Raw genomic sequence first — 24,871 nt, forward strand, 5'->3', positions numbered from 1 at the left:
CAGCCAACCATTGTGATCTGCAAGGAGAATCCCAAGTTCTGAATGCTGTTCTCACCAGGACCCCCAGCTGTTAGGGACATCGTCATGGCCAGCAAGGACTTCACAGACTCACCCTTGGTTTTTTCACGACCTTCAGAAGCACCATGAGAAACTGCCTGTCTTCTGACACCTGCTGCCCTGTGCATCACCATCGTGTGACTCAGGGCCTCCCCTGTGCCAGTCTCATCTCCTCACTGAGTAGTCATGGGACAGGGCCTGTCTGTTCACATTCCCCTCCTGCCACTGTACCCCACATAGGCCCAGACCGACTCACTGGGAGGATCGGTCATCAGACTCTCCTGACCTGGGTCTAGCTTTTCCCGTCGGTCAGTCTTCTTTTCTCAAGTTAAATCCATTGATTTCTATTCTATACTTCTTCATTCTCTTTCTCTTCTCCTTTGTCTATGTGTGTGTGTTACAGCTTTATTGAGATATAATTAGCATACCATACAATTTACCTATTTGAAGTACAATTCGAAGTTTCTGAGTTTTTCACAGGGCTGTGCGGTCATCACCACAAACTAATTTTAGAACATCTTCATCCCCCAAGAAAGATCCTGGCACCCATGAAGCAGGGTCACTCCCCATTCGTCCTCAGCTCCCCCACCACCACCCTCCCTAGGCAACTATTGATCTATTTTCTGTCACCATAAAGTTTCCTAATCTGGACATTTTCTATAAATGATATAATACAATGTATGGACTTGTGGCTGGCTTCTTGCACTTAGCATGATGTTTTTAAGGTTCACCCAAGTTGTAGCATGTATCAGTACTTCGTTATTTTTATTGCTAAGTAAATGTCCATAGGTATGAACATCTCTTTTCATTCTCTTGGATATATACCTAGGAGTGGAATGGCTGGGAGACATCATAACTTTATGATTAACCTTTTGAAGAACTGCCAGACTGTTTTCCTAAGTAGCTGTGCCATTTTACATTTCCACCACCAGTATATAAAAGTTCAAATTTCTCCACATCCTTGCCAACATTTGTTATTGTCTTTCTTTGTGACTATAGTCACTTAGTGGGTGTGAAGTGGTATCTCATTGTGGTTTTGCTTTGCATTTCCTCAGTGACTTTGATTTCCTCAAATCAAATGCTGAACATCTTTTCATGCCCTTGTTAGAGATCTTCTTTGGAGAAATGTCTATTCAGATACTTTGCCCATTTAAAAAACTGGATTCTTTACTTTTTGTTTTTGAGCTGTAAGAGTTCTCTTTATATTCGAGATACAAGTCCCTTATGAAATATGAGATTTGCAAATATTTTCTCCTTTTTAGTGAAATGTCTTACTTCTTGATGTTGCCCTTTGAAGCATAGATGTTTTCAATGTTGATAATGTTCAATTTATTTATTTTTTCCTTTGGTTGCTTGTGCTTTTGATATATTTAAGAAACTACTGCCAAATCCAAGGTCATGAAGGTTTACTGCCATATTTTTTTTTCTACGAGTTTTGTAGCTTTACCTCTTATATTTAGGTCTTTGATCCACTTTGAGTTACATTTTATATATGGTGTGAGGCAGGAGTTCAACTTCATTCTTTATCATGTGGATAGCCCATTGTCCTAGCCCCATTTGTTGAAGACAATTCTTTCCCCACTGAATTGCCTTGTCAGTTTTACCTGTGGCTTTTAAAAATGTTTTCTACTTCTTCAAGGCTTAAAGATATACTGAATATGCATGTTGCTCTTATTTTTAAATTGTCACTTAGTTTGAGCAGAATCCTGTCAGTTTTTCTTTTACTGGGAAGTTGATATATACAGAAACATCTGATTTCTTATCAGACAGGAGAGGTTAGATTATGCTGCAGTAACAACAAATTCAATCTCAGGACTGGATTTCTCATTCATGCTACAAGTCCAACTACAATTGCTAGGGAGGGCCCTACTCATCATGGTCACACAGGGGCCCAGGCTGGCAGAGGCTACCTCTTCCTATAAACAAGCTTGCACAATTGCCAGGGCTGGGGGAAAGAATGTGGTGGGCAGGTCACTGGTTCTTAAAACTTCTATCTGTAATAATACACATCAGATTTACTCATGTTTCATTAGCCCCAGAAAGTCACATGGTCACATCTAATTTCAAAGGGTTCAGGCCAGTGCAAACACCCCCAGGGATAGCAACCAGAGATATTTGGTATATAATATTAATGACTACCCATTTCCCCGGAGTGTACTGAAATATAACAGGTGTAGTGTAATGAAATCAATTGATGTGGATTTTCTGTTGTGCATCTTGAACTTTAGTCATTGTAGTAAAATTCCTTTGTAGAGGTTGAGGCTGCATCGAGCCAAGATCATGCCATTGCTCTCCAGCCTGGGCAACAGAGTGAGCTCCTGTCTCAAAAAAAAAAAAAAAAAAAATTCTTTGTAGAAATTTCCAGACTGTTCTGTTAAACAAATGTATCTACTTAATGGTAAGAGTTTTTAGGTGCTTGGAGTAGGGCAGAATGAGCACAGGCTCTGAAGCTGAAACCCAGATCCACTGCTTTCCAGCTGTGTGGCTTTGAGCAAGTTAGCTGACTTTTTGAAGCCTTTGTCTTACCCTCTATGGAATATCCTACTTGCAGGAGAATTAGCAGCAGTGTATGTGAGTGCCCAGCACAACAGCAGGCAGATAACAGGCATCCAACAGACTGAAGTTCCCTTCCTCCTCCTCTGCAACAGGATCCACCCCCTGGGTTCATCCTGAGACCCTCAGCAGGGTTAGGGCCGATATCAACTCCCTGTATCTGCTCCCCCCGTCCTTTTTGAGACAGGATCTTGCTCTGTTGCCCAGGCTGGAATGCAGTTGTGTGATCATGGCTTACTGCAGCCTCAACCTCCTGGGCTCAAGCAATCTTCTCACCTCCGCCTCCCAAATAGCAAGGACTACAGACACACACCACCACACCCAGCTAATTAAAAAAAAAAACAAAACATTGTAGAGAGGAGGTCTCACTATGTTGCCCAGGCTGGTCTTGAAATCCTGGGTTCCAGTGATCCTCCTGCCTCGGCTTCCTAAAGTACTGGGATTACAGGTGTGAGCCACTGTGCCTGGCTGTATCTGCTTTAAGGGACAAAAATTGCACTTGACCTCGGTACTGCCAATGGACTCATAACTGAGTAAAGTTTTCTTTTTCTCTATTTTACAAAACGACCCAGGTATACTCAAAGCCCCATAAAAACCCAGTGTAACAATATGCTTGAATCACGCGCATGCCTTACTCTGTCATTTTCTAACTTGGAAGAAAGACACGAATACCACAAGGAACCACCTGTGGAGATTCAGTTCTAGGGCACTGGCAGAGCTCGGGGCACGCCTCAGGAGCACCCAGCTCATCCCGCCCTAGCTCTGACTTTCCAAGACAGGGACCCAAGGAAGCCTCCTGCTCCTGTGGTGCAGTGGGGACTCAAAGTGGTAGGCACTCCAGGAGAAGAATGAGCCCAGCTGAGGAACAGTACCAGGACATCCCCCATGCAGAAACATCACCCCAGGCTCCTGACCCCAACCCACTCAGCAGGGCTCAGCCAGTGCCTCCTGGGCTGCTGCAGCCATGACCCCACCTGTCCCACCTGCTCGGCAGAGGTGGGGCTGTGGAGGAAGGGTGAGGTACCCCTGAGGCCCCTCCTCAGACAGCTGGGATGCCAGGAGTGAACCCTGTGTCTGCCAAAAACAAAAACAAAACCAGGAAAAAGAACTTCCCCACCTGAGAGAAAAGACTGAAGATTTCTTCTCTTTAACTGGGTTTCAGGTGCCTGAACTGGATCCAAATCACCACCAGTTCCCTGGCACTTTAGAGTACAGAGGAAGGCGCTGTCTCTCCTGTCAGCCTCCACCCCTGCTGGTCTCTTCCTCACAAATCCATTCAGAGCAATTCAACAACCATCAGCTGAGCACTTACAGTGTGCCCCACCAGCACTGTGCAAGCTGCTGGGATAAGTCAGGCTTTGTTCTTGTTCTCAAGGAGATGAGGGCTGTCTCGCTCTTAGTGAAAAACAACTTTTAGAAACACTTTTTATTAATGTATGATGGACATATGGAAAAGTGCACATATTCTAAGTATGCAACTCAGTGACTTTTCACAACTACACCAGTGCCCAGGTCGAGATTAAAACAGCACCAGAAACCCAGAAGCCAGCCCCACCTCCAGCCACTCCTCCTCACCCCCAAGTACCCTGTTTTGGCAAAGCTGGCAACGGTAGCTAACTTTGATTGAATGTGCATCAGTGCCAGGCACTAGTACATGCACGTTCCACCTATTGATTCCTTTAACTCTCGCACCATAGCTATGAAGGCACAGACAGTGGGGAACACAGCTAGCAAGGAGCCCACTCTGAACCCAGGGGGTTGGTTTCCCGAGCCCACGTGTCCCTGATGACTACCCTTTCATTGCCGCCCTGGAAACAAACAGAACCCACTCACTGTGTACTACAACACCAACACATAACAAAGCTGGAGGTTCGGTTCTGCTGAGAGCGTCAGGAAAAGCCACTGAGGGTGGCCAGATTTGAGGTGGACCTTGATGAATGCATAGGAGTCTCCCTAGCAGATAAAGGGGAGCAGGTGCATAGCAAAGTTGGGGGGGGGCGTGCAAGGGGTCCTGCGTGGTGACCCGGGGGGCGGGCGAGGGGTAGAGACAGGTGCAGTGGGAATACTGACCTAGAGCAGGATTGGAATATGTACTGGGGCTTTGCCAGGGCAGGCTTCGGAACAGGCGATTAACTTGCTCAGGTTTACAGTGGGTGGCAGCCCCCAAGGGAAGCCATGGACGATCTACCGGCACGGGCAGGGCCCAGCTTAGTCAGGGTGTCCTTCACGCGGCCTCTAACAAGCGATTCCTCATTGGGTGTACAGGCTTAACGGCTCTGCAAATGTTGGGGTTGTTTCTGTGTGCGTTTGGGTAGGGTCAGAAAAGACTCCGCCCCCAATTTCGAGACACCTTTTTACCCAGATGGCAGACATGGCCGATTTTACAGATATTTGACTCTATATATATCTACATATCTGTATCTATCTATACATAACAAAAACAAAATAGGTCTCATGACAAGTCTTGGGGTCAGGCACTTTCCCTGTGCGAGGCAGTGGGACTGCAAACAGCACAGGGAAAGAAGAAAGCGGGATCCGCTCGGGACGCCTGAGCCTCGATGAAGAGGTGCGGCTCGGGGTTTGTGGCCGGGGCGAGAGGCCCTCACGCAGAAGTCCCCATGTGCGCAGAGCTGGAGCTGGAACTTTGGAACGCGGAGGTTAGACCCACAGGGTGGGCGGAGGTCCGCACTCCAGCTAAGGGGGTCGGGGGCCGCACTCCCCCAAAGCCGGAGCCGCCGCCACCGGCCCCGCCCACCGTCCTCCGCCCCGCCCTGGCCCTCCCCGGGTCCTCGGGCCCCGGCCCCCTCCTCCCGCCCGGCCCCCGCGCTCTCCAGCTCGTTGCGCAGCGCCGGCTCCTCCCGCCGGCTGCATTGCAGACGCCGCCGCCGCAGGGCGCGCCGGGGCCGCGCAGGGAGCCCGAGCCCGGGAACGCGGGTCCTCGGCGCGGAGCCTCGGGCGGCCCCGACGGCGCGGGGAGCCGGGCAGGGCGGACGCGGGGCGGCACTGCGGGAAGGGGAACGAGCGGCCGGCGCGGGGTTCCTGGGGCCGTCGGCCCGGGCAGCGGGTGCAGCCGTCGGGCTCCGAGCCGTCCCGGCCTCGAGGGGACCGTGGCCGCCCCCTTCGCGGGCCGCGCTGAGCCGGGCGGGCGGAGCGGCGGGGACCGTGTCGGGAGGGGCCGGGGCCCGGGTCTCCTGCGGGGACGCCCGGGCCGCGCTCCGCCTGCACCCTCCGGCCGGGACCCAGCCGTCCAGCGCGCCTTGGGCGCAGTTCCGGCGCAGTCCCCGCGCCGAGCGGCTCCGCGCCCCGCACCAGCCTCTGCCCGGCTCCGGGTGACGTCGCGTCCTCCCATTGGGCCACGCGGCCTGGGGGGCGGGGTCGGGTCCGGTGAGCTCACCGCCGCGCCCCGCCATTGGTCCGGGCGGCGCACTCGGGCAGTGGCGGGGAGACCGCGGTACCCGGAGCCCCGCGAGTCGTTCCAGCTGCGGCGAGTGGAGCTGAGCGGGCGCGGGGCCGGGCCAGGCCGGGCGGGGCCGGGCGGGGCGCGGGAGCCAGTGAGCGGCGGCTCGGCGCAAGCCTGACCGAGCGGGAGCCGAGCTCAGCAAGTCCGGGTGAGTGCGCGGCGGCGCGGGGCTAGGTGGAGGGCGCGTGCGGGCGAGGGCGGCGGCCGGCGGCCGGCGGGGGCGCGCGCGGGGCGGGGGCGGGGCCGAGGCGTGGGGGGCACGCGTGCTCGCGAGCCGGGGGCGTGGTGCACGCGCTGCCACGCGTGTTTCTGGTGCGAGTGTTTGGTGCGGGGCCAGGCCGGGAGGGCGTGCGCGGGCCGGGCGTGTTTACGCGCGGCGGGGAGGGGCCGCGAGGGTGCGCGCGTTTCTGGCGCGAGTGGGGGGTGTGGGGATGCGGTGGACCCAGTGTGGGGGGTGTGTTTCTGGGGTGAGAGTGGGGAGTGAGTGTGAGGAGCAAGGGTGAGGGGCTGCGGGGAGGGTGTGCGTTTGGCCAAGGAGTGGGTGGGAGACACGCGTGTCCATGCCGCGAGGGTGTGTCGACGCCCGATCCTGCGTGGGGCCTGGGGCTGTGTGTCTGTAGTGGCCAGGCGTGAGGGGCGCGCGTGTTTGTGCGAGGGGCGTGTGCGGCAGGTGTGAGCCACGCGTGTCCGGGCGCGCGCGCGGGCCGGATGCGCTTCTGGAGCAGTGCGCGGACGCGCGCGCGCGTCTGTGCCGGAGCGAGAGCAGGGACGAGCGTGTCGGGCGCGCGCGGGCGGGGCTGGGGCGGCGTCGGGGCGCGCAGGGGCTCGGCTCGCAGCGAGTGAGTTCGGGGCGCGCGGCTTCTCCTCGCCGAGGGCTTTTGGGACCCAGCAACGCCTCCTTCCCGCGGCGGGGGCGCGGTGTCCCTGGGCTGGCAGGTGCTGGGCGAGGTGCGGGCACAGCCCAGGGCTCCTCAGAGGGGTGCGGAATCGGGCGGCAGGGGACTGTCTCAGCCTGCAGCCCAGGGGAGCGGAGGGACGCTCGATTCACCCGCGTGCACAATGCAGTCCCAAAAGTGGATGGAAGGCTCGGAGGAACTTCTGAGAGCTTTGCTTCCCTGCAGGCTGGCGACCGGAGAGCGCTTTCCACGCGCAGATGGGCCTGGATAGACGCTCGGGGTGGCCCTTTCACATTTTCGGAGCTCTGGTGATTTGGTTTCTAGGTATTGCGCCTCTTTAGAGGTGGCGCTGAAGGCGTTCTGGTGTTTGAGACTTTTTTGATATCTGTAGATTACCGCAGACATCAAAAACATTTCCCTATAAATCGGGTATCAGAATAGATTTCTGAAATGATGATATTCTTGCAGACTATTTTCTTAATCAGTTGCCTCACCAGAGAGGGACGACAATTTTAAAGTCCGTTTTCTATTTTGCCCACTTTTACTTGATACGAGTTCTGTTGGCGGCCTGAAGTATCTAATCCCGGAAGCCGACTGAGTAACGTGAGAGGTGCCCTCAGATAACTACAGAAGTGCCCCCTCTGTTTGGTTGCTTGAATGAATGCATTATATTTTTTCCACCAGTGAGGCTTTTAAAAAATTGTACTCCCAAGTTTTATCGATAAAATATCTGGCTGTACATACAAGGAGTCTTTTTCTGTTACTACCTTGAGGAACGGAACTGTTTCGTTTCTCTACAGAATCTGTGTCTTATCGAGAAACTATTGCCGGGAACCGGATCAAGAGAAATGCATTATGCAGAAGCACTTTTCCTGCTGTGTGTTTAGAAAAAAAAAAAAAAGTTATTATTCCAAGACCAGAATTAGACACTAGCAAATTTATGTTTCTCTTTTTCTTTGTATTAGATTTAGAGAGTAATAATGTTTAATGTTCTAGAAAATAGCATTTACTTACAGCGTATGCATTTCCTAAATAAATGTAGCCTGGTAGTGAAAAGAAGCAGAGAACTGCTGTGTATTCCTGAGGGACCTTGATGAGGTCGTCCTGATTAATTATAATCTGAACAACTCAAATGGATATACAGTATTTCATGCACTCGTTAATAACAGTCTTGTTTGTATTATTTAAGGATTTGGCTTTGGTGATACCCTGGCGGACTCATTATTTCAGGCTATTATTATTATTATTATTTTTTTGAGATAGAGTCTCACTCTGTTGCCCAGGCTGGAGTGCAATGGCATGATCCCAGCTCACCACAACCTGCACCTCCCGGGTTCAAGTGATTCTCCTACCTCAGTCTCCCGAGTAGCTGTGACTACAGGTGCACGTCACCATGCCCGACTAATTTTTGTATTTTTAGTAAAGATGGAGTTTCACTGTATTGGCCAGGCTGGTCTTGAACTCCTGACCTCGTGATCTGCCCGCCTCAGCCTCCCAAGTGCTGGGATTACAGGTGTGAGCCACTGCGCGTGGCCCAGGCTTTTCTTTAGTCTTCTATGTAGGACTGAACTGGCCTTTACTAAGAGCTGTTACTGCTGCAGTATATTAATGGGGAGCTGTTGTAGAATCCAGTACGTGAATAACAAGTGGAACTGAGAATTATTTACTTCATATGAGAAAGATAGTGAAGTTAAAGAATTGGTTGACATGAAAGTTTCCCGAGTGAAAGGTGTGAGGCTCTTTTGAAACAGGTTTCACTCTGTCGCCCAGGCTGGAGTGCAGCGGCACGATCATGGCTCAGTGCAGCCTCCACCTCCCGAGCTTAGGTGATCCTCCCGCCTCAGCCTCCTGGGTAGCTGGGACTACAGGCGCACACCACCATGCCCGGCTAATTTGTATTTTTTGTAGAGACGGGGTTTCTCCATGTTGCCCAGGCTGGGCTCAAACTCCTGAGCTCAAGTGATCCACCCACCTCAGCCTCCCAACGTGCTGGGATTATAGGCATGATGGTTGGAGAAATTCAGGTGTGATGTATTGAATTACATTAAAAGCCACATGTTAATATTAGCCACATTTAACATTTCAGAAGTGCTTGTTAGCCTGCTGGGTGACACCACTGCATAGTGTCACATCATGTCATGGGGATGTTGGCATTCATAGTCATGGAGACCTTCAGTTAGAGTCTTACCCTCTTCTTGAATGAATTGCCCTAAAGTCAAATGACCATCTTTTCTTTGCTGTTCTCTTATGTGACTACATTTGGGTTAACATGACAGGCAGACAGGGAGATGCCTTCACCATCAGAAAATAGTTACTCTTCACCCCACAAGCAGTATAACAAGTGACTCATTAAAACCATGGTATGATACCTTGTGAATAGTAACTTTAAAAATAGGGCCTGGTGTGGTCGCTGACACCTGTAATTCTAGCACTTTGGGAGGCCGAGGCAGGTGGATCACTTAAGCCTAGGAGTTCAAGACCAGCTTGGGCAACATGGAGAAACCCCGTCTCTACAAAACATACCAAAATTAGCCAGGTGTGGCAGTGCATGCCTACAGTCGCAGCTACTCAGGAGGCTGAGGTGGGAGGATCACCTGAGCCCAGTAGGTGGAGGTTGCAGTGAGCTGTGATTGTGCCATTGCACTCCATCCTGAGCAACAGAGTGAGACCCCATCTCAACAAGAGAAAATGAAACAAAAAGCCAGGCGTGGTGGCTTTAACCTCTAATGTCTGCAGTTTGGGAGGCCAAGGCGGAAGGATCGCTTGAGCCCAGGAGTTCAAGGCTGCAGTGAGCCATGATCATGCCACTGCTCTGCAGCCTGGGCAACAGCAAGACCCTGATTCAAAAAAAAGAAAAAGAAAAAGACAGTGGAGGGGGAGAATGCCAGGATGATCTTGTTTAATGCTTCATTTCAGTAAAGTTCCTTTCATACACTAACTGAAATTTTAGTTTATAAAGTATCGTGATCCCTGTAATTTGTTTAATTTTATATTGTTTTGTAAATATTGAAAATAGAGCATAGCTTTAGACATGATGTGAAGAGACTGGTCAACTCATCTTTGAAGCACCTACTATACATCCGTTGCTTAGCAAATTAAAACTAGTAAGTTAAATATTGCTTTGAGGAAGATAAGGTATAAGGAGTTTAATGAAGGTAAATGTGTCTAGGAGTTAAAGTGCTGATCATAAAGCTACGTAATGTTTTTGTAATGTGGCAAGTGAGGATAAGCCATGTAAATTAATTTATCCATTGTATTAAACTAATATTTATCAACTGCTAAAATTAATCAGTCTCTCCATTTTTTCACCTGTCTTGTTTCACCTGACTTTCACCACCCCATACATCATATTTCGCTCTCCAGCTGGCCTCGCCCCATCACCAGCCACACGGCATGAGTCCTCTGTCACACGCAGCCAGGCTGGTGTGCTGGTGTGCCTACCCTCACCCATACTCCATGTTACATTCTATCTCTTTTTTTCTCTGAGCCTCACTCAAGTCTTATTAATGAAGCTTTTCTTCTCACCACCCAGATTAGATTAACAGCTGTTTATGGGGTGCGGAGGGGCGGCACCTAAGCTGTATCTTCTACTGTGCCTAGCATCATGCCAGCTGGGAGTTGAAGTTTCATGAATACTGTTAGTTGGCAAAGAAATTATCCAGCGTGATGCTACTCATTGGATAGGGTGAGGAGACTGTCACAAAATGTGTTTCTTCAAGCCCAGGACAAACCTGATCCTACTCTGTGCCTTCATGCCTTCGGTTCAGTCTTGCCTGTTGGTCATTTAGGCACAGACTCCAAATGATCTGCCATGCAGGTCAGTTCAAGCAGGAGTGAAAGGAGTCAAAAGTCAATTTATGTGAATATGAGTCTAAAGCCAACTGGTGGATGTGAGTTTTCACTTAAGTGGTCTTGAGGTGGCCCTAAAAATCCTGGACACTACCAGTGTAAAATAGGCCTGACACCTGAATCATTTTCCCAGACTTAGAAGATTGGCCAGAAGCCACTGTCTAGGGATGTGTGTAGGTAACAGCTGTTTTCTTTCATATAATACAGCAGGATGGGCACTGAGTGTTTCAGCTCCACCATTCACTCAGTGAGAAGCCTTATGTAAATTATCTTGTATCTCTGGCTCTCTTACCTGTTTTCCAAACCCATCAGTGGTTCAGAAAAGCATGGTCACCATCATCAGATTTTAAAATCAGAGTGCATTGCATATAGTAAGAGTAAGTATTGATTTGGGAAGCTTTTGTTTCCATATGGGGGAGTGTGTGCTGACTTCTGTTTCTTTCTGTGGACCACAGTTTTAAAAAGTTGAAAGCCACCAGACTGGATATTTCCTAATTCTCTTTCAATTCAGCTGTTCTGCTGTGATTCTTTTCTGTGGTATGTGTCTGTTATGACGCCGCATTTAGCACTCACCTAAGGCCTGAAAGAGTTAAGATATCTCCATATGTATGAATTCAACAGATAGTCTCCAGCCAGGCCAGAGCTCAGTATACCTTTCCTTGTCTTACTGAATGTTTGGGCAGTCAACATTGAATCAGTGTTTCGCATAAGCAAGACAGTTTATTGCTGCTGTCATTTATCACATGTTTTGTAGAGAAATTGTAATAACATTTGTATACTAAGGTATATTTAATGATATTGAATAGCAATTTTTTATTTATAAGTGGAAGCAGAACTCTTCTAATTACTTAGCAAAAGGATCTACATTTCAGTTAATAGATTGACTTTTTATTTACTTTTTTTGTTTTTTTTTTTTTTTTGAGACAGAGTCTCGCTCTGTTGCCCAGGCTGGAGTGCGGTGGCGCAATCTCGGCTCACTGCAAGCTCCGCCCGGGTTCACGCCATTCTCCTGCCTCAGCCTCCTGAGTAGCTGGGACTACAGGCATCTGCCACCATGCCCGGCTAATTTTTTTGTATTATTAGTAGAGACGTGGTTTCACCGTGTTAGCCAGGATGGTCTCGATCTCCTGACCTCACGATCCGCCTGCCTTGGCCTCCCAAAGTGCTGGGATTACAGGAGTGAGCCACTGTGCCCGGCCTACTTTATTTTTTTTTAATTTTAGTTTTTCAGACAGTGTCTTACTGTGTCACCCAGACTGGAGTGCACTGGCACCATCTTGGCTCACTGTAACCTCTGCCTCCCAGATTCAAGCTATTCTGGTGCCTCACCCTCCCAGGTAGCTGGGATTACAGGCATGCACCACGACACCCAGCTAATTTTTGTATTTTTTGGTATAGATGGGTTTCGTCTTGTTGGCCAGGCTGGTCTGGAACTCCTGGCCTCAAGTTAGCCATCTGCCTCAGCTTCCCAAAGTGCTGGGATTACAGGTGTGAGCCCCCGCACCTGGCCAATAGATTGATTTTAGCCTCTTCCAGCTCTTCCAGCTGCATGTGACAGAGCTCCACCTCAGACTGGCTTACATCAAAAAGGGAACTTGGCCACATGTGGTGGCTCACACCTGTAATCCCAGCACTTTGGGAGGTCAAGGCAGGAGGATCTCTTGAGGCCAGGAGTCTGAGACTAGCCTAAGCAACATGGCAAGACCTCATCTTTAAAAAAAATTTAAAACAAATAGCTGGACACAGTGGCACACGCCTATAGTCCCAGCTACTCGGGAGGCTGAAGCAGGAGGATTGCTTGAGCCCAGGAGTTTGAGGCTGCAGTGAGCCACAATTACACCACTGCCTTCCAGCCTGGGTGACAGCAAGACCCTGTCTCAAAAAAAAAAAAAAAGGAATTTATTGACTCTTATGAAGTCCAGAATTAGTGTTGTCTTCAGATAGAACTGGCTCTAGATGCTCAATGATGTCATTAGGCCTCCCCCACTGCCCCCACCCCACTCTCCTCCTCTATGTTAATTTTATTCTCAAGCAGGGAAGGGTCCTCAGTATGGCAGCAAGATGGCCCACTCTGAGCTCCAGGCTTATTGTCTGCCAGATTACCAGATGTCTCCAGGAAGACAGCTCTTCTTTCCCTGTGGTTCCAGGAAATGTGTCATCTCTTACTGGCCCATCTTGAGTCACGTGTCTAATCTCTTGAATAAGGGGACATGGTCCTCTCATTCATAAGGCCTGGCTCATACACCCCTGCAGCCAAGAATTGGGCTCTGTGCCACCTAAACCAAGTGCACTTCCTTAGTTCAGGCTACTCTAACAAAGTACCATGGACAGGTGTCCTGTAAACAACAGAAATTTATTTCTCATCGTTCTGGAGGCCGAAAGTCCAAGTGCCAGCATGGTGTGAGGGTCACTTCTGGCTTGTAGACTGCCAACTTCTTGCTGTATCTTTACAAGGTGGAAAGAGGGCAAGTTGCTCTCTGGGGTCCCTTTTATAAGGGCACCCATTTTTAATCCCATTCATGAGGGCTGTACTCTCAAGACCCAGTCACCTTCCAGAGGCCCCACTTCCGAATACCATCACATTGGGAGTTGGGATTTTAGCACAGGAATTTTAGGAAGACATAAACATTCAGTCCATTGCACTCCCCAAGGAAGAAGCAAGGTGCCCTGATCAGGGAAGAAGGAAGGGATGCTAGAGGGGCCGACTGTGAAGGAACCGGTAGGTTTTGGTCTTCACACTTGATCATCATAGTCCTAAAGAAAATACCATCCTGAAGCCACAGAACCTCCCTGTAGGGCTTTCTTCCTTGCTTTTATTCTCATGGTCCCATTTAAAATGAGAAAGAGGAACCAGAACCCATCACCTTTTAGTGAATCTTTAAATGGATATTGACTAACAATTTCCTAGGACCATTTCCAGAAAGTATAGTTCAATTCCTTAGTATTATACAATGTGGTTTGGATTAATCACCAAAGAATGTATTTAAATATCCTCTTTTCTAGTGAAAGAAACGATGTCACTCTAGCCAGAACCAATGCCCCTGGCGTGCGTGTGTGTGTGTAAGATGTTTTATCTAATGTGAAAGATAGGAAGTACTTAGCCGAAAACTGATGATTCTGAAAGCTTTTAAATCAGTTGAATAACATTTCCCAGGAAAACAGTGCAATAAATGGCAGGTAGGTTCCCAGGCTAGCCTGAGAACAAAAACCTTGTGGGACCCACTATAGATACTCTGCATTTGCAGGAGAAAAATAATTAAAGTAATGTGTGTGCACGCATATATACGTACTATAAAACATAGAACTACATAATCTATACAGTCTGTCAATAAATAACATACAAGTATGTGTTGCAAAACAAGTGAAAGAGTGAACCTCACATTTACATATTAAGTGATGCTGCTTAAATAAGGAAATATATAAAATAACTTTGGTAAATGGAAACAGTTTTGGTGAAGATTCTTAATTCACAGGGTAGAACTCAATAAAGTTGGATAAAGTAAGTAATAAATTTATTGATAACCTAACTCCAACATTATTCATTGTAATTATTATTATTATTTTTTTTTTTGAGATAGGGTCTGACTCTGACACCCAGGCTGAAGTGCAGTGGCACGATCTCAGCTCACTGCAACTCCCACTGCCCAGGCTCAAGTGATCCTCCCACCTCAGCCCCCCAAGTAGCAGGGACTACAGGTGTGCATCACTGTGCCCTGCTAGTTTTTGGACTTTTTGTAGAGACAGGGTTTCATATGATGCCCAGGCCGGTCTTGAACTCCTGAGCTCAAGCAGTCCACCTGCCTCACCTCCCCAAGTGCTAGGATTACAGGCCTGAGCCACCACACCCAGCTCAGTCTTACTTTTTATCCCAAATGGAACAAAGAAAGAGACTGAAAGAAATCTTTCTGAGGTGCCTCAGATAATTAAAACAAGGATAGTCCATTTTCATACCGCTATGAAGAAATACCTGAGACTGGGTAATTCATAGAGAAAACAGGATTTAATGGCCTCAGTTCCACATGGCTGGGGTGGTCTCACAATCATGGCAGAAAGTGAAGGAGGAGCAAAGGCACGTCTTACATGGCAGCAGGCGAGAGGATGTGTGCAGGAGAACTCCCCTTTATAAAACCATTGGATCTCATGAAGCTTACTCACTATCACGAGAACAGCATGGGAAAAATCCACCCTTATGATTCAGTTACCTCCCACTGGGTCCTGCCCACGACACATGGGAATTATGGAAGCTACCATTCAAGATGAGATTTGGGTGGAAACACAGCCAAACCGTATCAGGAGAGGGTGGGTTAAAGAAGTGATTCTGTCTGTCAAACGTTGTCTGAAGTGGAATTAACTGACCACACACAGTGAGTGAGGGAGTCTCCAGAGATGGGAGAGAGGTAATGGTAGTGGGGAGACGTTGGGTCAAACCATTTTCCACACTGATCTCTGGGTAGCATGCACCATACATCCACATAGTTTTATTGGAGTCTGTGCTAGGCTGGAGTAGCACCTGAGCCTGATGAGAAAAAGAGGAAGAGGAAGAGTGTGGACCAAGACTTTCCTAACTCGGGGAAAAGGTATCCTTAGGGCTGGTTTCCTTCCCAAACTCGTCCGTGGGAACGTTACTTTCAGGAAATGCTTATAAGAACTGCCCCCCACCCCACAAAAAGGTTCACATAAGTTTAGGAAACACATCTACTATTGGTGATTATCAGTGTATAGCATGTGTTAGCATATTAGGGTTCAGAAAAGTCTTCCCTTAATGAAGTGTAAATGTGTTTGTGTTTCACCTAGTATTTCCAAAACATCTTTGATAAAACATTTTATGTTTGCTGATCAATAGCTGATGGGAAATGTTCCGCAGAATGCAGCCTGGGAAATGCTTCAGTAGATAGGCCATCCTCACAAAATAGTTCTGAGGCTGTGGCATGGTTCTATGAGCCCTCAGAAATTGAATGCAAGATGTTATATGTACATGTGTTTCTAGGAGAGGACTCACAGTCTTTATGATTGTCAAAGAGCCCCTGAACAAAAAGCATAAGAATTGTTGTTAAGGGCTCTTTTCTAGCAAGGGAAGTTCAGTTTCTCTTAGATTTCTCTCATCTGTATATTTCATATCAGCATAGGGGATATTGCCCGGTGAGCACTGCAGTCACTTGGGTCCACACTGAAGAGACCAAGTTATGAACAGGGGCTGAGTGGTTTCTTGATTATTGTGTTTATGGTTGAACAGATTTTAAAATTGGCAGCTGCCCTCTTTCCACCAAGAATTGTGGAAAGATATTATCTATGCAGAACACTGACTTTTAGTCAAACTCCAGATACATTCATTTCTGAAAACAGAAGAAAGTAACATGTTGTTTCATTGCAGTAAGGAGACTTCTTTAAAAGTGAAGGCCCACTGACCTGCAGAAGAGAATGTTGAGTGTGATTTAGTCATGTGCAACTTAAAACCAACGAACTATGGAAAGCTTTTCCTTAAAGAAATTTAAAACATCCAACTCATCTATGGTCAGATTTAGAAATCAGCATGTATTCTTCTGGATGGTCTACCCTTAAACCAATTCATCAGAGAGCTGTGAAGTTGGACCTACATTGAACTTTTGATGAATTGCTTTGATGAAATGGTGCTTTGGTGTTCTTTAATACCAAACAGTAATAAACAGTCACTTGAAACCTAGTAGTCCCTTTGTCACAAGGATGTTGAAATCTGTGAAATTACAACATCCTTTTTTTTTTTTTTTTTTTTTTTGAAGGCAGTCTTGCCTTGTCGCCCAGGCTCTGGCATTGGGCACCATCTCGGCTCACTGCAAGCCTCTGCCTCCTGGGTTCAGGTGATTCTCTTGCCTCAGCCTCCCGAGTAGCTGGGACTCCGGGTGCGTGTCACCACACCTGGCTAATTTTTGTATTTTTAGCAGAGATGGAGTTTCGCCATGTTGGTCAGGCTGGTCTCAAACTCCTGACCTCAGTTGATCTGCCCGCCTTGGCCTCCCAAAGTGCTGGGATTACAGGCGTGAGCCACCATGTTCGGCCCACAGCATCCTTCTTATTAGGACCTGTGGGAGAAATTTATTTCAGATCTTAGTACCAAGGAAAGTCATGCTATCCAAAGCAACTGACGTAGTGTGATCTTGAAACTCACTGCCCCCCTTTTTGCTTTGTTTGCTACATTCAGCCCAACTTGGGACTCACATTTCACTATTTTAGAGACTTTAGTCTGTGTTTTCTGTGAAACAGTATTACCGGAGCTTGCTTTTATTCTTGTCTCTAAAATCATGAGTCCTGACTTTGCCTAATCTGCTGTTAATCACAAGTATTTTTGTTAGCCACCTCACACAGGATTGTTACCAGTTAAGTGAGAGCAGGGAGGGAAATAAAGAGGCTCAGGGGGAATGGGCTGGGACAGGGAAGGAAAATCAGGAAAAGCAGGGAAGATCAGAAAACAGACTAAGGAGCGTCTGGAGGTATTAGGGATTCAAGAGAGAGGATTCTCAGAAACGGTGCACAGTGCCACCGGAGTTGGCTATTAACGTTTTGTTCCATTATTTAACTGCTCCCTTAACCACTTGGGGGGTTTCTGTAAGGATCTGCAGATTGTGTAGCCCCTGAAACTGGATGCAGTCAAGCTGCATCCCACAGCCACACACTTTTTAAAAAATTTATTTATTTATTTTGAGGCACGGCCTCTCTCTCTGGGCCAGACTGGAATGCAGTGGCACAATCATGGCTCACTGCAGCCTTGAACTCCTGGGCTCAAGTGATCCTCCCGCCTCAGCCTCCCAAAGTGCTGGGATTACAAGTGTAGCCACTGTGCCAGCCACATCCCCCTTTCACAGAAAGCACCCTTAAGTGTTTTGCTTTTCTCCCTAATCCAAGGGATGCTTTAATGCTGGCCTCAGTAATTCATGTATTTGTTCAGGCCTCACTGATTTGAAATTTGCAAAAATTGAAGGATGACTCTGGTCTAGGGGTAGGGTGCCAAGGGATACTCAGAGGAATTGAGTGCCATGCCGGCATGGGAGAGCAGTCCTTGATGTATTCTGATGTGGCATATGGAGCCGAGACGTGAAAGAATCCTCACAGACAGCGTGACACTATTCAAAAGAAGCTTAATGACTAAATATTTTCTAAAACCCTGTGCTTTCCTTGGGGAAATAGTTTATTTCTGAATAAAATATTTACGTGGTATATTGACTTTTTAAAAATATGTCTATTTATCAGAAGGGTCTATGATGAAGTATAAAATTGTTTTGCTTTGTTTTATTTTGTTTTTGAGACAAGGTCTCACTCTGTTGCCTGGGCTGGAGTGCAGCAGCATGATGGAAGCTCGCTGTGGCCTCCACCTTCTGGGCTCACGTGATCCCCCCATCTCAACCTCCAGAGGAGCTGGGTCTACAGCCACATGCCACCATGCCCAGCTAATTTTTTTATGTTTTGTTGAGACAGGGTCTTACTATGCTGCCCAGGCTGGTCTCCAACTCCTGAGTTCAAGTGATCCTGCTGCCTCAGCCTCAAAGTGCTGGAATTTCAGGCATGAGACACTGTGCCCAGCTAATATTCTTAAATCCTTTTATCTGTTAGGACCTATTTTATTAGCCCCTAATAATAAAGATAAAATATTAGACAGATATTTTATCCAGAATACAGCTATTTATTTTAAAATATATACATTTCTTTCTACTAAGTTGGGAAGGACTTGTTTACCTGTATGTTTTCCAGATTTTATAGCACTATGAAAAATATTATAATTAATCAACTTGTGAGTTCTGGAGCAGAAGTTTCTCTATGTAGAATCCAGTGTTTAGAAAAATACATATTTTTGAAACATCTTGGGCTTTAACTCTCACAAGTTAGCAAGACAGTTAGGACCATCTGTGCAGATGGTCCCCCTACAATTAGTTCTGAGGGCCAAGCCTTGCCAATAGCAGTCCCAACTAACGTATGGAGAATGCGTTTGACACAACTAGTGAGGATCCAGCAATCCCACCACTGGGTACGTAGCCAAAGGAAATGAAATTAGGATGCCGGAGAGAGATGTGCACTCCCATGTTTATTGCAACACTGTTCACAATAGCCAGGATACGGTAGCACCCTGAGTGTCCATCCGCGGATGGATGTGTAAGGAAAATGTGGTCTGTGTCTACAGTGGAGTACTATTCAGCCGTAAAACAGAATGAAATCCTGCCATTGCCAATATCAGAACTCAATATGGACAGCATTCTGTGAAGTGAAATAAGCCAGGCACAGAAAGACAAATGCCACATGATCTCTCTCCTAGGCGGAGTCTAAAAAAGTTGATCTCGTGGCGGTGGACAATAGAATAGTCATTACCAGAGGCTGGGAATGGGGATGTCGGGGAGATATTCATCAGAGAATGTGTATTTACGGTTAGACAGGAGGAATCAGCTCGAGAGATTATTGTACAGCCTGGTGACTCGAGTTCATCATGATATATTCTTGAACATTCCGAAGAGGGTAGACGTTAAATGCCCTCACCACAAAAATGATAGCTATGTCATTGTTTAATGAACAAATGTACTCCATAGTACATTTGTACATAGTACGTTACTATGTAGTGCATTTGTTAATTAACTAGATTTAATCTTTCCACAACGTGCATGTACTTCAAAACATCAGATTGTATGCATTAAATACGTACCATTTATGTCCATGTAAAAAAAAATTTGAGGCCAGGCATAGTGGCTCACACCTGTAATGTCAGCACTTTGGGAGGCTGAGGCAAGAGGATCACTTGAGCCCAGGAGCTCACTATGGGCAACATAGGGAAACCCTCCCTCTACCAAAAATACAAAAAGTTAACCAGGCACGGTTGTGCATGCCTGTGGTCTCAGCTGCTTAGGAGGCTAAGGCAGGAGGATTTCTTGAGCCCAGGAGATAGAGGCTGTGGTGAGCCATGTTTGCACCACTGCACTCCAGCCTGAGCAACAAAGTGATACCCTGTCTAAAAATAAAAATAAAAACTGATATATTCGTATTAGCTAAAAGGTGGTCCTGAAGGAGCTGCTTTTAATAGCTTGGCTGAAAAAAAAAGCCCATCATAGAAATGACTCATGGAAACAAATATTTGTTCTACATATTATTCTGTACCTTGTCCTTCTTGAAGTTCACATTGTATATTTCAGACAGTTGAGATTAAATCATTTAGTCAGTAAATACTTACAGAGGGCCTACTGTGCACCAGGAACTCTGCTAGGCCTCAGGAATGTAGCAGTGAACTGGGATGAACGTAGTCACTGGCCTCACTGAGCCAACACAGTTTCTGTACGTTCACGTATAGGAGACAAAGGCTCATATCGTGCTAGGTTTTTGTAGTCCTGGTGGCTCACATCTTGAGTTGTCTTGTTCACCCTTAGTTCCCTAGAGCCTTGGCACAGTCCTAGCCAGCAGTGGGCATTCCGTAAACATTTGTGGAATGAGTATGTTCTGGCCGGAGTCTCCGTAGCTCTTCCCCAAGGATTTCAGGTGGTGGTTTGATCATGCTGGGCGCCGCCGAACAATCCGCGGGTGCTTAGTTATTGCATCCATGCCTCCTGACAGTTCCTGTGCACTTTGTCGTTTCTCTCTTTGCAATTTCCCTTCTCAAGTGTTAGGATTTTCATTTTCCATTTTTCTTTATATAAACCATTGAAATGACGCCTTCATGTCCAGGTTAGATCCTTCATGGTTCATCTCCAGGTCTCATTACAGCACTTTTTTTTTTTTTTTTTTTTGAGACAGGATCTTGCTCCGTCACCCAGGCTGGAGTGCAGTGGTGCCATCTCAGCTCACTGCAGCTTCTGCCCCCCAGGTTCAGGCGATTCTCCTGCCTCAGCCTCCCGAGTAGCTGAGAATACAGGCACATGCTACCATGCCCGGCTAATTTTTGTATTTTTAGTAGAGACGGATTTCCCCGTGTTTCTCAGGCCGATCTTGAACTCCTGACTTCAGGTGGTCCGCCTGCCTCGGCCTCCCAAAGTGAGGGGATTACAGGCGTGAGCCTGGCCAGCACTTTTTTTGTTTTTTAAAGACCTCATTAGTCTTAGGAGTAATATGCTTTCTCCATTCTTCTGTATTCCTTTCACTAGTCTTACTTTAGAATGTCTCAATTCTTGTTTATAATATTTCTGATTTTCACTGTGCACTGAAACTATTGAGGCAGTGTGCTCCAAACTTGTTGCTTTCTGCAAAGTTAGCCGGCTTTAAGATGTTCTCCTCTGTTGTAGACTCGTTAAAGGTAGGTGCAGAATCTGTATCGGAGTTCCAAAGCTCGTTTGTACTTCATGCTGATTAGCTGCAGTTTTCCTACCTTCCTACCTTTGTCTTAGTTGGGTTTGTTACTTCACTGACAGCAGAGTTGGCTCCTGTGTGGCGGCGGTGCCGTCGGTGCTCGAGACTATGTTGTGATGTGGCTGCCTGAATGTTCTTTGGAGAATAGGTTTGAGATTTTCACCCTGAGACACCCTTAGCTCTAGTCTTGAAATATTTCAAATGAGAAGTGATCGTCAATTTGCTTTGCTGCCCTTGTAACATTCTGTCTAATCGCTGTTGGTCCGTGGTTTTGGCAGCATCCTGAATGATGTTTCTTAACGAGTCCAAGACTGAATATGAGGATAATGTAAAACAAAGACCAGGAAGAAGAAATGTGGATCCAGAATTACCGCAAATGAAGAAGGCCTAACCAGCATTGCTCGTTGCCATTTCTAGTGTTTCGGTATACAGAGTCAGAGAGTTTTTAAAAAGGGGAGTATGGCAGTTTTTTCTACGGCTAAATTTAGCCATTGCTTTGGAAAATCAGAGTGGTACAGCTTGTGCCTTATCTCCACCCGGTCCTTACCCTTCCCTCTGCACTTGGACATCTTAAACGGCTTGCCAGGGAGGAGCAGCTTAATATACTCTCGTGGCCCCATTTATTCTGGGAGGGAATTAAGTGACTTCATTTTCCCTGTCCTTCTGAGCTTCCTAAAAAATTTAGGAGACTTCCTAAGCAGCGCTCACAGCGCTCTACCGAAATAGTTGCAGGCATGCCTCCTTTGCCTCCTCAGTCCTCCCTGCCAGGGCAGCCAAGGGCTGTAAGTGGAATGAGAGATGGATGGCAGCGGGGGAGCACATGTGCACTTGAGCTACAAATAACGTGTTTTAAAATAGCAGATGGTATTTGACGATTGCTTCTTCATTCACTTACCTGCCAAGGCAAAACTTTTTCTTCTCCTCTGGCAGCAGGACCTGAGGTGGCTCAGTTCAGCAGTTGTAATAACGAGTTCTCGTGTTTGCTGATATTATTCATTAGCTGATATGCAGGCATTTATATTCATGGACACTTTCTGGGGCTGTTCTAGAAAGTGTTTCTTTTGTTTAACCCAATTGAAACCTCATGTTATACAACAGTTGAACCTGGCTGACTTGTTAAACATTTTGGTAACTAACGAAAGTCACTCCTTTCATTGAGGGGGGTTGCCAGTCATTTGTATTCCAAATAGTCCATTTTTCTCTTGAAAAGGGGGAACATCTCAAAGTTAGGGGTTGGGTGTTTTTTTTGTTTGGTTTTGTTTTTTGTTTGGTTTGGTTTTGTTTTTGAGACAGAGTCTCACTCTGTCGCCCAGACTGGAGTGCAGTGGTGCGACCTCGGCTCATTGCAACCTCCCTCTCCCAAGTTCAAGCAATCCTCCTGCCTCAGCCTCCTGAGTGGCTGGGATTACAGGCACCTACCACCATGCCCGGCTAATTTTTGTATTTTTAGTAGAGACGGGGTTCACCGCATTGGCCAGGCTGGTCTCGAACTCCTGACCTCAAGTGATCCGCCCGTCCCAGCCTCCCAAAGTGCTGGGATTACAGGATTGGTATTTTTCATGCGAAACTCTGTGGCTATAGAAAAGTGACACTGCTGGGAAGTTCCAGTGTGTGCCTGTGAAGAAGTCAGCTCATTCCCAGCCTTGCTTCCAGAGTCTTCACCGTAACTACCTGGTTTCCTTCCCTGAGCTGAAAGCAGACCGCAGCCAGCTGGGGAGACACACTTGCTTTCCAAGTCAGCTCTGCTGGGCTTGGATCACTTTGACCATCCTCTCTTGCCCCTGGACAGGTGATAAAACTGCTCGTTGGTGTATGAGCCACCTGGACTGCACTGTGGGGAGTGGAGGCTGCTTAGGGTTCTTGCCCCAGAGTTTGGATGACCTCATGAATAAATAGGCATCCAGGAGTTTAAATTAGAAAATAATCCTTTCCATACGCACTCACTCTCTGGATGGTGCTAGGGATACAAGACAAGGTCCCTGCTTTCAAAAAGCTCACATTCTAGCCTCTAGCAGGAATGACAGGTAGGAAAAGAACTATCCCTTCATTTGCTCAGTACTGTTAGGACCCAGGGCAAAATGTGGAAGGTTTACCAGGCATAGCAGAAAGAATATTGGTCTGGAGTCCAGTCTGTGTTCAAATCTCTGCCCTGATACCTATAAGTGGTATGCTCTTGGGTAAGTAACAGATTTTCTTAGCATCAGCTTCCTCATCTGAAAATGAAGGGGAAAATCTTTCTTTCAGAGTCCTTTTGAGGATTCAACATAATCCATGTCAAATGTCTGGCTTACTGTAGATGTCCAGTAGCTGCTGTTATTATTATTAATAGTACTGGAGTGATGTCTGAGCCACATTCGGAAGAGTTAAGAAGTTCACCAGGTAGATGAGGGGAAAGGTTGACCTTGACAGAGGCCCAGAGGTAAGTAAAATTCCTGGTCGTGAACCAGGAATTTTGGAGAACATTGAGTTATGAGAGAACCCTAAAAACGTAGTCTGGGACAGTTGTTAAAGAACAGTCCATTCTGTATCACAACAAAGAATTTACATTTTATTTTGTATGTTCAGGAGGAGGGATTGATTTTACTTTATTTTATTTTTATTTATTTATTTTTTTGAGACAGAGTCTCACTCCATTGCCCAGGCAGAAGTGCAGTGGTGAGAACTCAGCTCACTGCAGCCTCCACCTCCCAGGTTCAAGCGATTCTTCTGCCTCAGCCTCCCGAGTAGCTGTGATTACAGACGCACACCCCAACCCAGCTAATTTTTTGCATTTTTAGTGGAGATGGCATTTCACTATGTTGGCCAGGCTGGTCTTAAACTCCCGAGCTCAGGTGATCCACCCACCTCAGCCTCCCAAAGTGTTGGGATTACAAGTGTGAGCCACCACGCCTGGCCAGAGGAGGGACTTAATTTTTTAAACTAAATTATCTGATAAAATATCAGGAACCACCCCACGGTATATTGCTTAGTACAACCAAGAAAATTAATTAGGTTTGAAGATTGAAAGTGAGTTGTGTAAAATCTAGAGGAAGCAGCAGGTGCTGCTGGGGCCTGAGGGCCTGGGAAATCTGGCCAGGAGCTGGTTTCCTGGCATAGACACTTTCTCACTCACAGCAGACGCCCAGACACTCGGGATTCTCCACTTTTACAGCAGCAAATCCCAGCCCTTCTAAACTTAGAACACACTGTGGGTGTCTGATTTCATGAAATTGTCTCTGTCTTTAAAACATTGCAAAGAAATTTTAAACATTTAAGTGAATATTAATTTGGGACATTTTAAAGTGAGTCCCTTTGAAGGCTAAGAATCCCTGTCAGAGAAAGAGGAAAAGATGTCCCCTGACTGTGCTGTGTGACACTTTGTGGAACAGCCCTGATGGAGAGGCTAGGAAGGGGCGGACCCAGCAAAAGGGAATCCGAAGCCCCAACTAACCATTCCTTGACCGTTGGGCCAGTTATTGGTTGCAAGAGTTTTTTCATCTTCTTCTCGATCGTCATAATACTCAAAGCTATTCTGGGATTATGAGTCTCTTTCTATTTATACTTACGCTTTCTAATATTGTTGGAAACTAACAATTGAAGTATAATGTAAATGAATATACTATTATACTATACCCTCTGCTTATACTTTTGGGATACAGGAATTAAACCGGAAGGTCTCTTTTTTTTTTAGTTTAATATATCAATAAGGTTTCTTTTCAGCATTTCATCTATCGGTTTATTATAGCTAGGTAACACACAGTTACTTTCATCATCGTTTAATCTATTTTTA

The 24,871-nt window shown here is 46.9% G+C and overlaps 1 protein-coding gene across 20 annotated transcripts in view; it reads left to right on the forward strand.

Annotated features, from left to right (window-relative positions):
• The window catches only part of CAMTA1 (calmodulin binding transcription activator 1), a 969,422-nt gene that overhangs the window by 897,010 nt on the left and 47,541 nt on the right, over positions 1–24,871 (forward strand). For 6 of the 20 annotated variants that reach the window (XM_025367808.1, XM_025367804.1, XM_025367822.1 and 3 more), the window contains exon 1: positions 6,050–6,218. The exons of the other annotated variants lie outside the window; for them this stretch is intronic. The gene's annotated coding sequence lies outside the window, so the exon portion shown is untranslated. Of the gene's footprint in view, positions 1–6,049; positions 6,219–24,871 lie in introns of those variants that run through there. 20 annotated transcript variants of the gene reach the window in all.

Source organism: Theropithecus gelada, chromosome 1 (assembly GCF_003255815.1).
Source record: "Theropithecus gelada isolate Dixy chromosome 1, Tgel_1.0, whole genome shotgun sequence".
Lineage (NCBI taxonomy): Eukaryota > Metazoa > Chordata > Mammalia > Primates > Cercopithecidae > Theropithecus > Theropithecus gelada.